This window comes from Oncorhynchus gorbuscha, linkage group LG18 (genome assembly GCF_021184085.1).
Source record: "Oncorhynchus gorbuscha isolate QuinsamMale2020 ecotype Even-year linkage group LG18, OgorEven_v1.0, whole genome shotgun sequence".
Taxonomy (NCBI): Eukaryota; Metazoa; Chordata; class Actinopteri; order Salmoniformes; family Salmonidae; genus Oncorhynchus; species Oncorhynchus gorbuscha.
Window position 1 is genome coordinate 72,953,112 of NC_060190.1, and position 17,823 is coordinate 72,970,934.

Below are 17,823 nucleotides of genomic sequence, written 5' to 3' on the forward strand. Positions count from 1 at the left end.
ACTGTATATAGATAGATACATATAGATACTGTATATAGATAAATAGATACTGTATATAGATAAATAGATACTGTATATAGATAAATAGATACTGTATATAGATAGATACATATAGATACTGTATATAGATAGATAGATACTCTATATAGATAGATAGACATAGATACTGTATATAGATATAGAGACTGTATATAGATAGATAGACATAGATACTGTATATAGATAGATAGATACTGTATATAGATAGATAGACATAGATACTGTATATAGATATATAGATACTTCTAGATACATATATACTGTATATAGATAGATACATAGATACTGTATATAGATATATAGATACTTCTAGATACATATATACTGTATATAGATAGATATAGATACTGTATATAGATAGATATAGATACTGTATATAGATAGATGTAGATACTGTATCTAGATAGATAGATAGATAGATAGATAGATAGATAGATAGATAGATAGATAGATAGATAGATAGATAGATAGATAGATAGATAGATAGATAGATAGATAGATACTGTATAGAGATAGATATAGATACTGTATAGAGATAGATATAGATACTGTATAGAGATAGATATAGATACTGTATATAAACGGATAGATACATATAGATACTGTATAGAGATAGATATAGATACTGTATATATATAGTTCGATATGTATATATATAGATAGATAGATATAGATACTGTATATAGATAGATATAGATACTGTATAAAGATATATATATATATATATATATATATATATATAGAGAGATACTGTATATAGATATATATATAGATACGGTATATATATATAGATAGATACTGTATATATATAGATAAATATAGATACTGTATATAGATAGATACATAGATATAGATACTGTATATAGATATATAGATACTTCTAGATACATAGATACTGTATATAGGCAGATAGATATAGATACTGTATATAGATAGGTATAGATACTGTATATATATACAGATAGATATATAGATAGATAAAGATACAGATAGATATAGATACTGTATATATATATAGATAGATATATAGATAGATAAAGATACTGTATATAGATAGATAGATATAGATAGATAGATATAGATACTGTATATAAACAGATAGATAGATATAGATACTGTATATAAACAGATAGATAGATATAGATACTGTATATAGATAGATATATAGATACTGTATATAGATAGATAGATAGATAGATAGATAGATAGATAGATAGATAGATAGATAGATAGATAGATAGATAGATAGATAGATAGATAGATAGATAGATAGATAGATACTGTATATAAACAGATAGATAGATAGATACTGTATATAAACAGATAGATAGATATAGATACTGTATATAAACAGATAGATAGATATAGATACTGTATATAAACAGATAGACAGATATAGATACTGTAAATAGATAGATAGATACTGTATATAGATAGATAGATAGATAGATAGATAGATAGATAGATAGATAGATAGATAGATAGATAGATAGATAGATAGATAGATAGATAGATAGATAGATAGATACTGTATATAAACAGATAGATAGATATAGATACTGTATATAGATAGATAGATAGATAGATATAGATACTGTATATAGATAGATAGATAGATAGATAGATAGATAGATAGATAGATAGATAGATAGATAGATAGATAGATAGATAGATAGATAGATAGATAGATAGATAGATAGATAGATAGATAGATAGATAGAGATAGATAGATAGATAGATATAGATAGATAGATAGATAGATAGATAGATAGATAGATAGATAGATAGATAGATAGATAGATAGATAGATAGATAGATAGATAGATAGATAGATAGATAGATAGATAGATAGATATAGATACTGTATATGTATAGATATATAGATATGGATACTGTATATAGATAGATATAGATACTGTATATAGATACATATAGATACTGTATATAGATACATATAGATACTGTATATAGATAGATGTAGATACTGTATATGGATAGGTAGATATAGATACTGTAATATATATATATAGATAGATAGATATAGATATATATAGATACTGTATATAGATAGATGGATATACATTTACATTTACATTTAAGTCATTTAGCAGATACTGTATATAGATACTGTATACAGTAGGGCAAAAAAGTATTTAGTTAGCCACCAATTGTGAAAGTTCTCCCACTTAAAAAGATGAGAGAGGCCTGTAATGTTCATCATAGGTACACTTCAACTATGACAGACAAAATGAGAGAAAAAAATCCAGAAAATCACATTGTAGGATTTTTAATGAATTTATTTGCAAATTATGGTGGAAAATAAGTATTTGGTCACCTACAAACAAGCAAGATTTCTGGCTCTCACAGACCTGTACCTTCTTCTTTAAGAGGCTCCTCTGTCCTCCACTCGTTACCTGTATTAATGGCAAAAGTTTGAACTTGTTATCAGTATAAAAGACACCTGTCCACAACCTCAAGCAGTCCAACACTCGAAACTCCACTATGGCCAAGACCAAAGAGCTGTCAAAGGACACCAGAAACAAAATTGTAGACCTGCACCAGGCTGGGAAGACTGAATCTGCAATAGGTAAGCAGCTTGGTTTGAAGAAATCAACTGTGGGAGCAATTATTAGGAAATGGAAGACAAACAAGACCACTGATAATCTCCCTCGATCTGGGGTTCCACGCAAGATCTCACCCCGTGGGGTCAAAATAATCACAAGAACGGTGAGCAAAAATCCCAGAACCACACGGGGGTTTCTAGTGAATGACCTGCAGAGAGCTGGGACCAAAGTAACAAAGCCTACCGTCAGTAACACACTACGCCGCCAGCGACTCATATCCTGCAGTGCCAGACGTGTCCCCCTGCTTAAGCCAGTACATGTCCAAGCCCGTCTGAAGTTTGCTAGAGAGCATTTGGATGATCCAGATTGGGAGAATGTCATATGGTCAGATGAAAACAAAATATAACTTTTTGGTAAAAACTCAACTCGTCGTGTTTGGAGGACAAAGAATGCTGAGTTGCATCCAAAGAACACCATATCTACTGTGAAGCATGGGGGTGGAACCATCATGCTTTGGGGCTGTTTTTCTGCAAAGGGACCAGGACGACTGATCCATGTAAAGGAAAGAATGAATGGGGCCATGTATCGTGAGATTTTGAGTGAAAACCTCAGTCCATCAGCAAGGGCATTGAAGATGAAACGTGGCTGGGTCTTTCAGCATGACAATGATCCCAAACACACCGCCCGGGCAACGAAGGAGTGGCTTCGTAAGAAGCATTTCAAGGTCCTGGAGTGGCCTAGCCAGTCTCCAGATCTCAACCCCATAGAAAATCTTTGGAGGGAGTTGAAAGTCCGTGTTGCCCAGCAACAGCCCCAAAACATCACTGCTCTAGAGGAGATCTGCATGGAGAATGGGCTAAAATACCAGCAACAGTGTGTGAAAACCTTGTGAAGACTTACAGAAAACGTTTGACCTCTGTCATTGCCAACAAAGGGTATAAAACAAAGTATTGAGATAAACTTTTGTTATTAACCAAATACTTATTTTCCACCATAATTTGCAAATAAATAAACTAAAAATCCTACAATGTGATTTTCTGGATTTTTTTTTCTCATTTTGTCAGTCATAGTTGATATATGGTATATAGATTTATAGATATAGATACTGTATATAGATATATAGATATAGGTATATAGATGTATAGATATAGATACTGTATATAGATATAGATACTGTATGTAGATATAGTATATAGATTTATAGATATCGATACTGTATATAAATACTGTATATAGATATAGGTATATAGATTTATAGATATAGATACTGTATATAGATATATAGATATAGATATATAGATTTATAGATATAGATACTGTATATAGATATAGATACTGTATGTAGATATAGTATATAGATGTATAGATATAGATACTGTATATAGATATAGGTATATAGATTTATAGATATAGATACTGTATATAGATATATAGGTATATAGATATAGGTATATAGATATAGGTATATAGATTTATAGATATAGATACTGTATATAGATATAGATACTGTATGTGGATATAGTATATAGATTTATAGATATCGATACTATATATAGATATAGGTATATAGATTTATAGATATAGATACTGTATATAGATATATAGGTATATAGATTTATAGATATAGATACTGTATATAGATGCTGTATGTAGATATAGGTATATAGATTTATAGATATAGATACTGTATATAGATATAGATACTGTATGTAGATATAGTATATAGATTTATAGATATCGATACTGTATATAAATATAGGTACTGTATATAGATATACAGATATAGATGTATAGATATAGATATAAATACTGTATATAGATATAGGTATATAGATATAGGTATACAGATTTATAGATATAGATACTGTATATATATATATATTTATAGATAGGTATAGATATAGATACTGTATATAGATATAGGTACTGTATATAGATATACAGATATAGATGTATAGATATAGATACTGTATATAGATATAGGTATTTAGATGTATAGATATAGATACTGTATATGTATATATATAGATATAGATACTGCATATAGATATAGATATAGATACTGTATATGTATATATATATATATAGATAGATACTGCATATAGATATAGATACTGTATATAGATATATATATATATATATATATAGATATAGATACTGCATATAGATATAGATACTGTATATAGATATATATAGATATAGATTCTGCATATAGATATACATTGGTTATCACTTTGGAAAGTGTTTTCATCACTTTCATTTGAAAATGTACGAACTTAATAAATCCTCTTCATTCCAGGAAGAACATTGGGCCTGAATGAGACAGAGGAATGGGGTAGAAGGTCATTTTAACATGGGACTGGTCATAAATGCCCCCTTTTACAGGTGTGTGAGTGTGAGAGACAGATTTGTGTTGCCCGGGTGGCAGAACAGACAGAGAGAGCAGGGCACTATTATATCTACTGATCTACGTGAAGAGGTTAAATCACTGACCTGTGGAAGCTAAGCTATGCTGCTAGCTTACTCTCTGTCCTCTCTGGGGACGTTTCACAAGGGAGGAGCTGCTATGGGAATATATAACTCACACAGTCACACACACACACACAAATACACACAAACACACACAGAGAGAAACACACACACACAGTCACACACACACAGAGAAACACACATACAGAGAAACACTCACACAGTCTCACACACACACACAGAGAGAAACACACACACAGTCACACACACAAAGAGAAACACTCACACAGTCTCTCACACACACAGAGAAACACACACACACAGAAACACACACACAGAGAAACACCCACAGTCACACACAGAGAGAAACACACACACACAGAAACACTCACACAGTCACACACACAGAGAAACACACACACAATCACACACACACAGAGAAACACACACACAGATAAACACTCACACAGTCACACACACAAACACACACATGAACACACACAAACACACAGACACACAAACACACACACAAGCACACACAAACACACACATGAACCGACACACACAAACACACACACACACAAACACACAGACACACAGACAGACACAGACACACACAGCACCATGACATGGACACAATAAGGTCAAAAGGCATCCTTCTGTATGTGTAGGAAGGGGGTTTAGTTAGAGAATAGTTGGATTTATATTGATATACTTTATTAGTATTTAATATGAATATACCGTATTAGTATTTAACATATATATACCGTATTAGTATTTAATATGTATATACTGTATTAGTATTTAATATGTATATACCGTATTAGTATTTAATATGTACATACTGTATTAGTATTTAATATGTATATACTGTATTAGTATTTAATATGTACATACTGTATTAGTATTTAATATGTATATACCGTATTAGTATTTAATATGTACATACTGTATTAGTATTTAATATGTATATACTGTATTAGTATTTAATATGTACATACTGTATTAGTATTTACTACGTATATGCTGTATTAGTATTTAATATGTACATACTGTATTAGTATTTAATATGTATATACTGTATTAGTATTTACATTTAACATTACATTTAAGTCATTTAGCAGACGCTCTTATCCAGAGCGACTTACAAATTGGATGTACATACTGTATTAGTATTTAATATGTACATGCTGTATTAGTATTTAATATGAATATGCTGTAGTAGTATTTAATATGAATATGCTGTAGTAGTATTTAATATGACTATGCTGTAGTAGTATTTAATATGACTATGCTGTAGTAGTATTTAATATGAATATGCTGTAGCAGTATTTAATATGAATATGCTGTAGAAGTATTTAATATGAATATGCTGTAGTAGTATTTAATATGAATATGCTGTAGTAGTATTTAATATGAATATGCTGTAGTAGTAATATTTAATATGAATATGCTGTAGTAGTATTTAATATGAATATGCTGTAGTAGTATTTAATATGAATATGCTGTAGAAGTATTTAATATGAATATGCTGTAGTAGTATTTAATATGAATATGCTGTAGTAGTATTTAATATGAATATGCTGTAGTAGTATTTAATATGAATATGCTGTATTAGTATTTAATATGAATATGCTGTAGTAGTATTTAATATGAATATGCTGTAGTAGTATTTAATATGAATATGCTGTAGTAGTATTTAATATGAATATGGTGTATTTGTATTTAAAGACGCAATTATTCAATTATTTTGTGATTCTTAAGTAAATCCATACAAATCCCTTACAATAAATACATGCCCTTTCCATAATAATAAGGAAGTTGTAATAATTAATATGTCATTGTTTTCCCTGATCTGTTTTAATGTGCCACCGTGGTAGCTGTCTGTGATGAGGAGAGTGTGTGTGATGTGTGTTACCGGGTTTGGTTTGTGGCGGGGTAGGTACAGGTAGGAGGTGTAGAATAAACCCAAGTGGCTGACAGTTCTTTTCTGTGGTGGTTTGGTTAGAGGACTGAGGGCTGGGAGCTTGGAGCTGGGAGGTGGGAGCTTGGAAGTGGGAGCTGGGAGCTTGGAGGTGGGAGCTTGGAGGTGGGAGCTGGGAGCTTGGAGATGGGAGCTAGGAGCTGGGAGCTTGGAGGTCGGAGCATGGAGGTGGGGGTGGGAGCTAGGAGCTTGGAGAGGGGAGCTGGGAGCTTGGAGGTGGGAGCATGGAGGTGGGAGCTAGGAGCTTGGAGGTGGGAGCATGGAGGTGTGAGCTAGGAGCTTGGAGGTGGGAGCTGGGAGCTTGGAGGTGGGGGCTGGGAGCTTAGAGCTTGGAGGTGGGAGGTGGGAGCTTGGAGGTGGGAGCTGGGAGCTTGGAGGTGAGAGCTGGGAGCTTGGAGGTGGGAGCTTGGAGGTGGGACCTTGGAGCTTGGAGGTGAGAGCTGGGAGCTTGGAGGTGGGAGCTTGGAGGTGGGAGCTTGGAGCTAGGAGCTTGGAGGTGGGAGCTTGGAGGTGGGAGCTGGGAGGTGGGAGCTTGGAAGTGGGAGCATGGAGGTGGCAGCTTGGAGGTGGGAGCTTGGAAGTGGGAGCATGGAGGTGGGAGCTGGGAAGTGGGAGCATGGAGGTGGGAGGTGGGAGCTGGGAGGTGGGAGCTTGGAGGTGGGAGCTTGGAGGTGGGAGCTTGGAGGTGGGAGCTTGGAGGTGGGAGGTGGGAGGTGGGAGCTTGGAGGTGGGAGCTTGGAGGTGTGAGCTAGGAGCTTGGAGGTGGGAGCTGGGAGCTTGGAGGTGGGGGCTGGGAGCTTGGAGGTGGGAGGTGGGAGCTTGGAGGTGGGAGCTGGGAGCTTGGAGGTGAGAGCTGGGAGCTTGGAGGTGGGAGCTTGGAGGTGGGACCTTGGAGCTTGGAGGTGAGCTGGGAGCTTAGGAGGAGGTGGGAGCTGGAGGTGGGAGGAGGTGGGAGCTTGGAGCTAGGAGCTTGGAGGTGGGAGCTTGGAGGTGGGAGCTGGGAGGTGGGAGCTTGGAAGGTGGGAGCTTGGAGGTGGGAGGTGGGAGCTTGGAGGTGGGAGCTTGGAGGTGGGAGCTTGGAGGTGGGAGCTGGGAAGTGGGAGCTTGGAGGTGGGAGCTGGGAGGTGGGAGGGAGGTGGGAGCTTGGAGGTGGGAGCTTGGAGGTGGGAGGTGGGAGCTTGCAGCTTGGAGGTGGGGTGGGAGCTGGGAGGTGGAGGTGAGAGCTTGGAGGGAGCTTGGGAGCTTGGAGGTGGGAGCTTGGAGGTGGGAGCTGGGAAGTGGGAGCTTGGAGGTGGGAGGTGGGAGCTTGGAGGTGGGAGCTTGGAGGTGGGAGCTTGGAGGTGGGAGCTTGGAGGTGGGAGCTGGGAGGTGGGAGCTTGGAGGTGGGAGCTTGGAGGTGGGAGCTGGGAGGTGGGAGCTTGGAGGTGGGAGGTGCGAGCTTGGAGGTGGGAGCTTGGAGGTGAGAGCTTGGAGGTGAGAGCTTGGAGGTGGGAGCTTGGAGGTGGGAGCTTGGAGGTGGGAGCTTGGAGGTGGGAGCTAGGAGCGGCTAGGCCTGGGGGTTCCAGACTGGTTGGTGGTTGATTGGGTGGGGATACAGGCAGAACACTGCCAAGCTCCTATACCCACAGAGGAGAGAGACCTGTTTGGTTAGCAGTTTGATTTATGGGACTGAGTTTTTTAATACGCAAACCAGCCCCATCCCTTTCAACCCCACACGCCACAAAATAACAGTGTGAAGTCACTCCACTATGGCTGTAGCTTAGTGTTTCTCATTAAATATTGACCGTAACTAGAGGAGAGAGCACAGGATGCCACTACACCTGTCTAAGCACCACACACAGACTTTCTCTCTCTCTCTCTCCAGAAAAATAAACACACACACACAGGTGCAAGCACCCACAATCTCTCTCTCTCTCTCTCTCTCTCTCTCTCTCTCTCTCTCTCTCTCTCTCTCTCTCTCTCTCTCTCTCTCTCTCTCTCTCTCTCTCTCTCTCTCTCACACACACACGTCTGAACCCTGTCTGGTCTGGACCCTGTCTGGTCTGAACCCTGTCTGGTCTGGACACTGTCTGGTCAGAACCCTGTCTGGTCTGAACCCTGTCTGGTCAGAACCCTGTCTGGTCTGACCACTGTCTGGTCTACACACTGTCTGGTCTACACACTGTCTGGTCGGAACACTGGTCTACACACTGTCTGGTCTACACTCTATCTGGTCTGAACCCTGTCTGGTCAGAACCCTGTCTGGTCAGAACACCGTCTGGTCTACACACCGTCTGGTCGGAACACTGTCTGGTCGGAACACTGGTCTACACACTGTCTGGTCTACACTCTATCTGGTCTACACACTGTCTGGTCTGAACACTGTCTGGTCTACACACTGTCTGGTCTAAACATAATGTCTCTCACACACACACACACACACACACACACACACACACACACACACACACACACACACACACACACACACACACACACACACACACACACACACACACACACACACACACACACACACACACACACACAGACACACATGCAGCTTGTGGATTATGGCGCCGCTGACAGGTGGAAGGCTGTATATCAGCGTTCAGGGTGAGTCAGAGGGGGAGTCAGGGGGAGCCAGGGGGAGACAGGAGGGGAGTTAGGGGGAGACAGGAGGGGAGACAGGAGGGGGAGACAGGAGGGGAGACAGGAGGGGGAGTCAGGGGGGAGACAGGAGGGGGAGACAGGAGGGGGAGACAGGAGGGGGAGTCAGGAGGGGGAGACAGGAGGGGGAGACAGGAGGGGAGTCAGGAGGGGGAGACAGGAGGGGGAGACAGGAGGGGGAGTCAGGGGGGGAGACAGGAGGGGGAGACAGGAGGGGGAGACAAGAGTGGGAGACAGGAGGGGGAGTCAGGGGGAGACAGGAGGGGGAGACAGGAGGGGGAGTCAGGGGGAGACAGGAGGGGGAGACAGGAGGGGAAGACAGGAGGGGGAGTCAGGGGGGAGACAGGAGGGGGAGACATGGGGAGAAACCAGGGTGGGAACAGGAGGAGGAAGGAGAGAGAGAGAGAGAGAGAGAGGTATTTATTGGTTGGCGACAGCTGGACGTTCACAAGAGATCTCTATTTGGCACCTCACTTTCTCCATCATCATCACGCACACATCTGAGACTGCTGCCAAATAATGTGCTCAATTACACAGGCGCTCTATGATGCCATGTAGGTTTTGGCAGCCTGTGTGGCCTGATCTGTTCTCAGAGATGTCTTGTGTTCTCTAACACTTCTGTGACAGAATACCTAAGCCACTTATCTATGCGAATGTGGCTGTACGTCTGCTACCTGGTGGAATGTTCTAGAATCATAGAACGTAACTGGTAGGAAGATTGAATAGACTAGAAACGACAGAATTGTGGACCAGTCTCTCTTGTGACGGAGGATTCATGTTTCTCTGTAGGATGTTCTGTGTTTGGTGTCCTCTCTGTGTGTGAGATCTCCTCTCTCTGTGTGTGAGGTAATATGTTGCGTGTTCTGTGTTTGGTGTCCTCTCTCTGTGTGTTTGGTGTCCTCTCTCTGTGTGTTTGGTGTCCTCTCTCTGTGTGTTTGGTGTCCTCTCTCTGTGTGTTTGGTGTCCTCTCTCTGTGTGTTTGGTGTCCTCTCTCTGTGTGTTTGGTGTCCTCTCTCTGTGTGTTTGGTGTCCTCTCTCTGTGTGTGAGGTAATATGTTGCGTGTTCTGTGTTTGGTGTCCTCTCTCTGTGTGTTTGGTGTCCTCTCTCTGTGTGAGGTAATATGTTGGGTGTTCTGTATTTGGTGTCCTCTCTCTGTGTTTGGTGTCCTCTCTCTGTGTGTTTGGTGTCCTCTCTCTGTGTGTTTGGTGTCCTCTCTCTGTGTGGGGTAATATGTTGCGTGTTCTGTGTTTGGTGTCCTCTCTCTGTGTGTTTGGTGTCCTCTCTCTGTGTGAGGTAATATGTTGGGTGTTCTGTGTTTGGTGTCCTCTCTCTGTGTGTGCAAAGTGATGTACAGTGATTCACTACATGACCAAAAGTATGTGGACATGTGCTCGTCGAACATCTCATTCCAAAATCATGGACATTAATATGGAGTTGGTCCCCCCTTTGCTGCTATAACAGCCTATTTTCTTCTGGGAAAGCTTTCCACTAGATGTTGGAACATTGCTGCGGGGACTTGCTTCCATTCAGCCACAATAGCATTAGTGAGGTTTGGCGCTGATGTTGGGCAATTAGGCCTGGCTCGCAGTCGGCATATCAATTCATCCCGAAGTTGTTTGATGGAGTTGAAGTCAAGGCTCTGTGCAGACCTTCACTGGACCTAAGGTGCTAGACGGAACTGTGAAAAACAGCCCCAGACTAGTATTCCTCCTCCACCAAACTTTACAGTTGGCACTATGCATTGGGACAGGTAGCCTTCTCCAGCATCTGCCAAACCCAGATTCGTCCAATCGGACTTCCAGATGGTGAAGCGTGATTCATCACTCCAGAGAACGTGTTTCCACTGCTCCAGAGTCCATTGGCGGCGATCTTTACACCACTCCAGCCACTCACTTTGATTTTAGTCTTGTGTGCGGCTCCTCGGTCATGGAAACCCATTTCATGAAGCTCCTGAAGAATAGTGCTGAAGAGTGTTTACGTTCTTCAGCACTCGGTGGTCCCGTTCTGTTAGCTTGCGTGGCCTTACCCCCTTTGCGGCTGAGCCGTTGTTGACCAGGGCAGAAATGTGACGAACTGACGTGTTGGAAAGGTTCCCTGCTATGGCGGTGCCAGGTTGAAAGTCACTGAGCTCTTCAGTAAGGCCATTCTACTGCCAATGTTTGTCTATGGAGATTGCATGTCGGTGTGCTCGATTTTATACACCTGTCAGCAACGGGGGTGGCTGAAATACTTTTGAAGAATCCGCTCATTTGAAGGGGTGTCCACATACTGTTGTGTGTATGTATAGTGTATGTTGTAGTAATTGCTGTGCTAAGTGCCTGTCAGAGCCCACAGCGGTAGCTGCAGCAGGATGTAACTAATAGTACCTGGAGTGATGTGGGGGCTTGTAATGAGAGAAGGTGCTCTGTAATTACACACACACACACACACACACACACACACACACACACACACACACACACACACACACACACACACACACACACACACACACACACACACACACACACACACACACACACACACACACAGAGACACACACACACATTTCCTCTAAAAGTGTCTCCATTATATCTCGATCAGTGTGTATTGATCTCTTGTTTCTGGTTAGACACATAGCATTGACAGTGAGCCAGACAGCCAGCCAGCCAGCCAGCCAGCCAGCCAGCCAGCCAGCCAGCCAGCCAGCCAGACAGACAGACAGACAGACAGACAGACAGACAGACAGACAGACAGACAGACAGACAGACAGACAGACAGACAGACAGACAGACAGACAGACAGACAGACAGACAGACAGACAGACAGACAGACAGACAGACAGACAGTGTAGAACTTACTGCAGTAAAAATAGTTTGTGTCCCTAAAGCCAGGCTAATCTCTCAGACCTTGTCCAGGCATATCAACAGCAGGATCACATGACTCCATGACCCAAATAACTACTTCCAGGTCTCATAGCTAGTGATGTCACCGATTGAAACGCTATTAGCGCGCACCACCGCTAACTAGCTAGCCATTTCACACTGTCCCTCATGTACACACTGTTCCTCATGTACATACTCTCCCTCATATACACGCTGTCCCTCATGTACACACTGTCCCTCGTGTACATACTGTCCCTCGTGAACACACTGTCCCTCGTGAACACACACTGTCCCTCGTGAACACACACTGTCCCTCGTGTACACACACTGTCCCTCATGTACACACACTGTCCCTCGTGTACACACTGTCCCTCGTGTACATACTCTCCCTCATATACACACTGTCCCTCATGTACACACTGTCCCTTCGTGTACACACACTGTCCCTCATGTACACACACTGTCCCTCGTGTACACACTGTCCCTCGTGTACATACTCTCCCTCATATACACACTGTCCCTCATGTACACACTGTCCCTCGTGTACACACACTGTCCCTCGTGTACATACACTGTCCCTCATGTACACACTGTCCCTCATGTACACACTGTCCCTCATATACACACTGTCCCTCATGTACACACTGTCCCTCGTGTACACACTGTCCCTCGTGTACACACACTGTCCCTCATGTACACACTGTCTCTCATGTACACACACTGTCCCTCGTGTACATACTCTCCCTCGTATACACGCTGTCCCTCATGTACACACTGTCCCTCGTGAACACACACTGTCCCTCGTGAACACACACTGTCCCTCGTGTACACACACTGGCCCTCGTGTACACACACTGGCCCTCGTGTACACACACTGTCCCTCATGTACACACACTGTCCCTCGTGTACACACTGTCCCTCATGTACACACACTGTCCCTCGTGTACACACTGTCCCTCATGTACACACACTGTCCCTCGTGTACATACTCTCCCTCATATACACACTGTCCCTCATGTACACACTGTCCCTCGTGTACATACACTGTCCCTCGTGTACACACTGTCCCTCATGTACACACTGTCCCTCATGTACACACACTGTCCCTCGTGTACACACACTGTCCCTCGTGTACACACTGTCCCTCATGTACACACACTGTCCCTCATGTACACACACTGTCCCTCGTGTACACACTGTCCCTCATGTACACACACTGTCCCTCGTGTACACACTGTCCCTCATGTACACACACTGTCCCTCGTGTACACACTGTCCCTCATGTACACACTGTCCCTCATGTACACACTGTCCCTCGTGTACACACTGTCCCTCGTGTACACACTGTCCCTTGTGTACACACTGTCCCTCGTGAACACACTGTCCCTCGTGAACACACTGTCCCTCGTGTACACACACTGTCCCTCGTGTACACACACTGTCCCTCGTGTACACACTGTCCCTCGTGTACATACTCTCCCTCATATACACACTGTCCCTCATGTACACACTGTCCCTCGTGTACACACACTGTCCCTCGTGTACACACACTGTCCCTCATGTACATACTCTCCCTCATATACACACTGTCCCTCGTGTACACACTGTCCCTCGTGTACACACACTGTCCCTCGTGTACACACTGTCCCTCGTGTACACACTGTCCCTCGTGTACATACTCTCCCTCGTGTACACACACTGTCCCTCGTGTACACACACTGTCCCTCGTGTACACACTGTCCCTCATTTACACACTGTCCCTCGTGTACACACTGTCACTCATGTACACACTGTCCCTCATGTACACACACTGTCCCTCGTGTACACACTGTCCCTCGTGTACACACACTGTCCCTCGTGTACACACTGTCTCTCGTATACACACTGTCACTCGTGTACACACAGTCCCTCATGTACACACACTGTCCCTCGTGTACACACACTGTCCCTCATGTACACACTGTCCCTCGTGTACACACTGTCCCTCGTGTACACACACTGTCCCTCGTGTACACACTGTCCCTCGTGTACACACACTGTCCCTCGTGTACACACTGTCCCTCGTGTACACACTGTCTCTCGTGTACACACTGTCCCTCATGTACACACTGTCCCTCATGTACACACTGTCCTTTGTGTACATGCAACACAAATGGGTTTGGGATTCAGCATGTGTCTATGCAAAAGATGTCATAAATCAGTACTGCAGAGCTCTCCCTGTCCTCTGCCGTGCCTTGATTGTATTGCTGTTGATGTTATCTGGAAATGTGCATGTACACCCTGGCCCATCTACTGTTAATAGACCCAATTCTGACTTGTGCTCTGATATCTGCTTCACTGATTTCTGCTCTCGTAAAAGCCTGGGTTTTCTGCACGTTAACACTAGAAGCTTATTACCTAAAATGGATCAATTGAAAGTGTGGATTCACAGCTCCAACCCAGATGTGTTGGTCATTACTGAGACGTGGTTAAGGAAAGAGTGTTTTGAATACTGATGTTAACCTTTCTGGTTATAACCTTTTTCGGCAAGACACATCTTCCAAAGGTGGTGGAGTGGCAATCTCCACCAAGTCTGTCCCCAAACAATTTGATTTGCTGGTTTTAAGCATTAAACTTTCAAATAACTCTTTGTTAACTGTTGCTGGGTGCTATCGTCCTCCATCAGCACCGGCCTGTCCCCTACCTGCCCTAAGCTCTCTCCTGGCCCCCTACACCAATCTGCATTTGTCCTGCTAGGTGACCTAAACTGGGACATGCTTAAACCACCTGACCAAGTCCTAAAGTAATGGGACTCCCTAAATCTTTCTCAGATTGTTACCATTCCCACAAAGTATGACTCCAAACACACAGAAAGGCTACTCTCCTCGATGTTATCCTCACAAATAATCCTGATGGGTATCAGTCTGGTGTTTTCTGTAATGACCTTAGTGATCACTGTTTTACAGTCTGTGTTCGTAATGGCTGCTCAGTGAAAAGACCTGTCCTGATTTGTCATAGACGCTTGCTAAAAAGCTTTAATGAGCAAGCCTTCCTTCAAGAACTGGCCTCTACAAAATGGTATTGAATCAGGTTGATCCCCTCTGTCGAAGACGCTTGGACCTTCTTTTGATATTTTCATTGGTATTGTTAACAAACACCCCCATAAATAAAATGAGAATTAAAAACAGGTACATCCCCTGGTTCGACCGTGATCTTGCAGAGTTACTCCACCTCAAGAACGGCATTTGGCAAAAGGCTCGGCACACGCATAGTCAGGCTGACTGACCATCGTTCAGGCAAATGAGAAATGAGTGCACTCAGGCTCTCCGGAAGGCCAAAGTTAGTTACTTTAAGGAGCAGTTCTCTCTCTGTGGGTCGAACCCCAAGAAGTTATGGAAAACGGTTAAAGACCTGGAGAATAAACCTTCCTCCTCACAGCTGTCCATGTCCCTTAATGTTGATAATGTGGTTGTTACTGACAAGAAGCACATGGCTGAGCTCTTTAATCACCACTTCATTAAGTCAGGATTCCTATTTGACTCCTCCTTGCCCATCCAACATTTCCTCATCTTCCACCCCTTGTAATGCAACAATCCCCGATGCTTCTCCCTCGTTTTCCCTTGCCCAGCTACAAAGTTTCTCCCTGCAGGCAGTCACTGCTAGAGGAGCTCCTAAAATGGGTCAGATATTTAGACCCTTTCTTCTTTATGGTTGCAGCCCCTATCATCGCCAAACCTATCTCCAACCTTTTTAACCTGTCTCTCCTTTCTGGGGAGGTTCCCATTGCTTGGAAGGCAGCCACGGTTCATCCTTTATTTAAAGGACTGTTATAGGCCTATTTCTATTTGGCCTGTTTATCAAAAGTGTTTGAAAAACTTAATAACAATAATCACCTGACTGGCTTTCTTAGTGTCTATAGTATTTTCTCTGGCAATCTGGTTTCCGCTCAGGTTATGTATGTGTCACTGCAACCTTAAAGGTCCTAAATGATGTCACCATTGCCCTTCATTCTAAGCAATGTTGTGCTGCTATTTTTATTGACTTTGCCAAAGCTTTTGACACAGTAGACCATTCCATTCTTGTGGGCCGGCTAAGGAATATTGATGTCTCTGAGGGATCTTTGGCCTGGTTTGCTAACTACCTCTCTCAAAGAGTGCAGTGTATAAAGTCAGAAAATCTGCTGTCTCAGCCACTGCCTGTCACCAAGGGAGTACCCCAGGGCTCAATTCTAGGCCCCACGCTCTTCCCAATTTACATCAACAACATAGCTCAGGCAGTAGGAAGCTCTCTCATCCATTTATATGCAGATGATACAGTCTCATACTCAGCTGGCCCCTCCCTGGATTTTGTGTCAAATGCTCTACAGCAAAACTTTTTTAATGTCCAACAAGCTTTCTCTACCCTTAACCTTGTTCTGAACACCTCCAAAACAATGTTTGTACCCTGTTTTGTGCTGCTACCATGTTGTGTTGCTAGCATACTGTGTTGTCATGTGTTGCTGCCTTGCTATGTTGTTGTCTTAGGTCTCTCTTTATGTAGTGTTGTCTCTCTTATTGTGATGTGTGTTTTGTCCGTTATTTATATTGTATTTATGTATTTATTTAAATCCCAGGCCCCTGTCCTCACAGGAGGTGTTTTGCCTTTTGGTAGGCCTTCGTTGTAAATACAAATTTATTCTTAACAGACTTTTCTAGTTCAATAAAGGTTCAATAAAATAAATAAATAAAATGTGACAGGGAGGGGTGTGAATGAAAAGTACTGGTAGTGTGTGCGTGTGTGTGTGTGTGTGTGTGTGCATGTGTGTGTGCATGTGTGTGTGCGGGTGTGTGTGTGTGCGGGTGTGCGTGTGTGCATTTGTGTGTGTGGTGTGTGTGTGCGGGTGTGTGTGTGTGTGTGTGTGTGTGTGTGTGTGTGTGTGTGTGTGTGTGTGTGTGTGTGTGTGTGTGTGTGTGTGTGTGTGTGTGTGTGTGTGTGTGTGTGTGTGTGTGTGTGTGCGTGTGCGAGCGTGCTTGCCTCTCCAAGTCTTCAGATGGTATCTGATCCTGAATGGTGTATCTAAATCAGAGGAGGCTGCTGAGAGGAGGACGACTCATAATAATGGCCGGAACAGGAGAAATGGAATGTCTCACACCTGGAGACCATGTGTTTGATGTATTTGATACCATTCCACTGATTCCTCTCCAGTCATTACCACAAGCCCACCCTCCCCCTTTAAGGTGCCACCAACCTCCTGTGATATAATTGTAATTCTAGGTACTAAGTTATTATTGTGGT

The 17,823-nt window shown here is 42.6% G+C and overlaps 1 protein-coding gene across 1 annotated transcript in view; it reads left to right on the forward strand.

Moving 5' to 3' along the window:
- The window catches only part of LOC124003800 (zinc finger protein GLI1-like), a 185,498-nt gene that overhangs the window by 131,097 nt on the left and 36,578 nt on the right, over nt 1-17,823 (forward strand). The window lies entirely within an intron of this gene.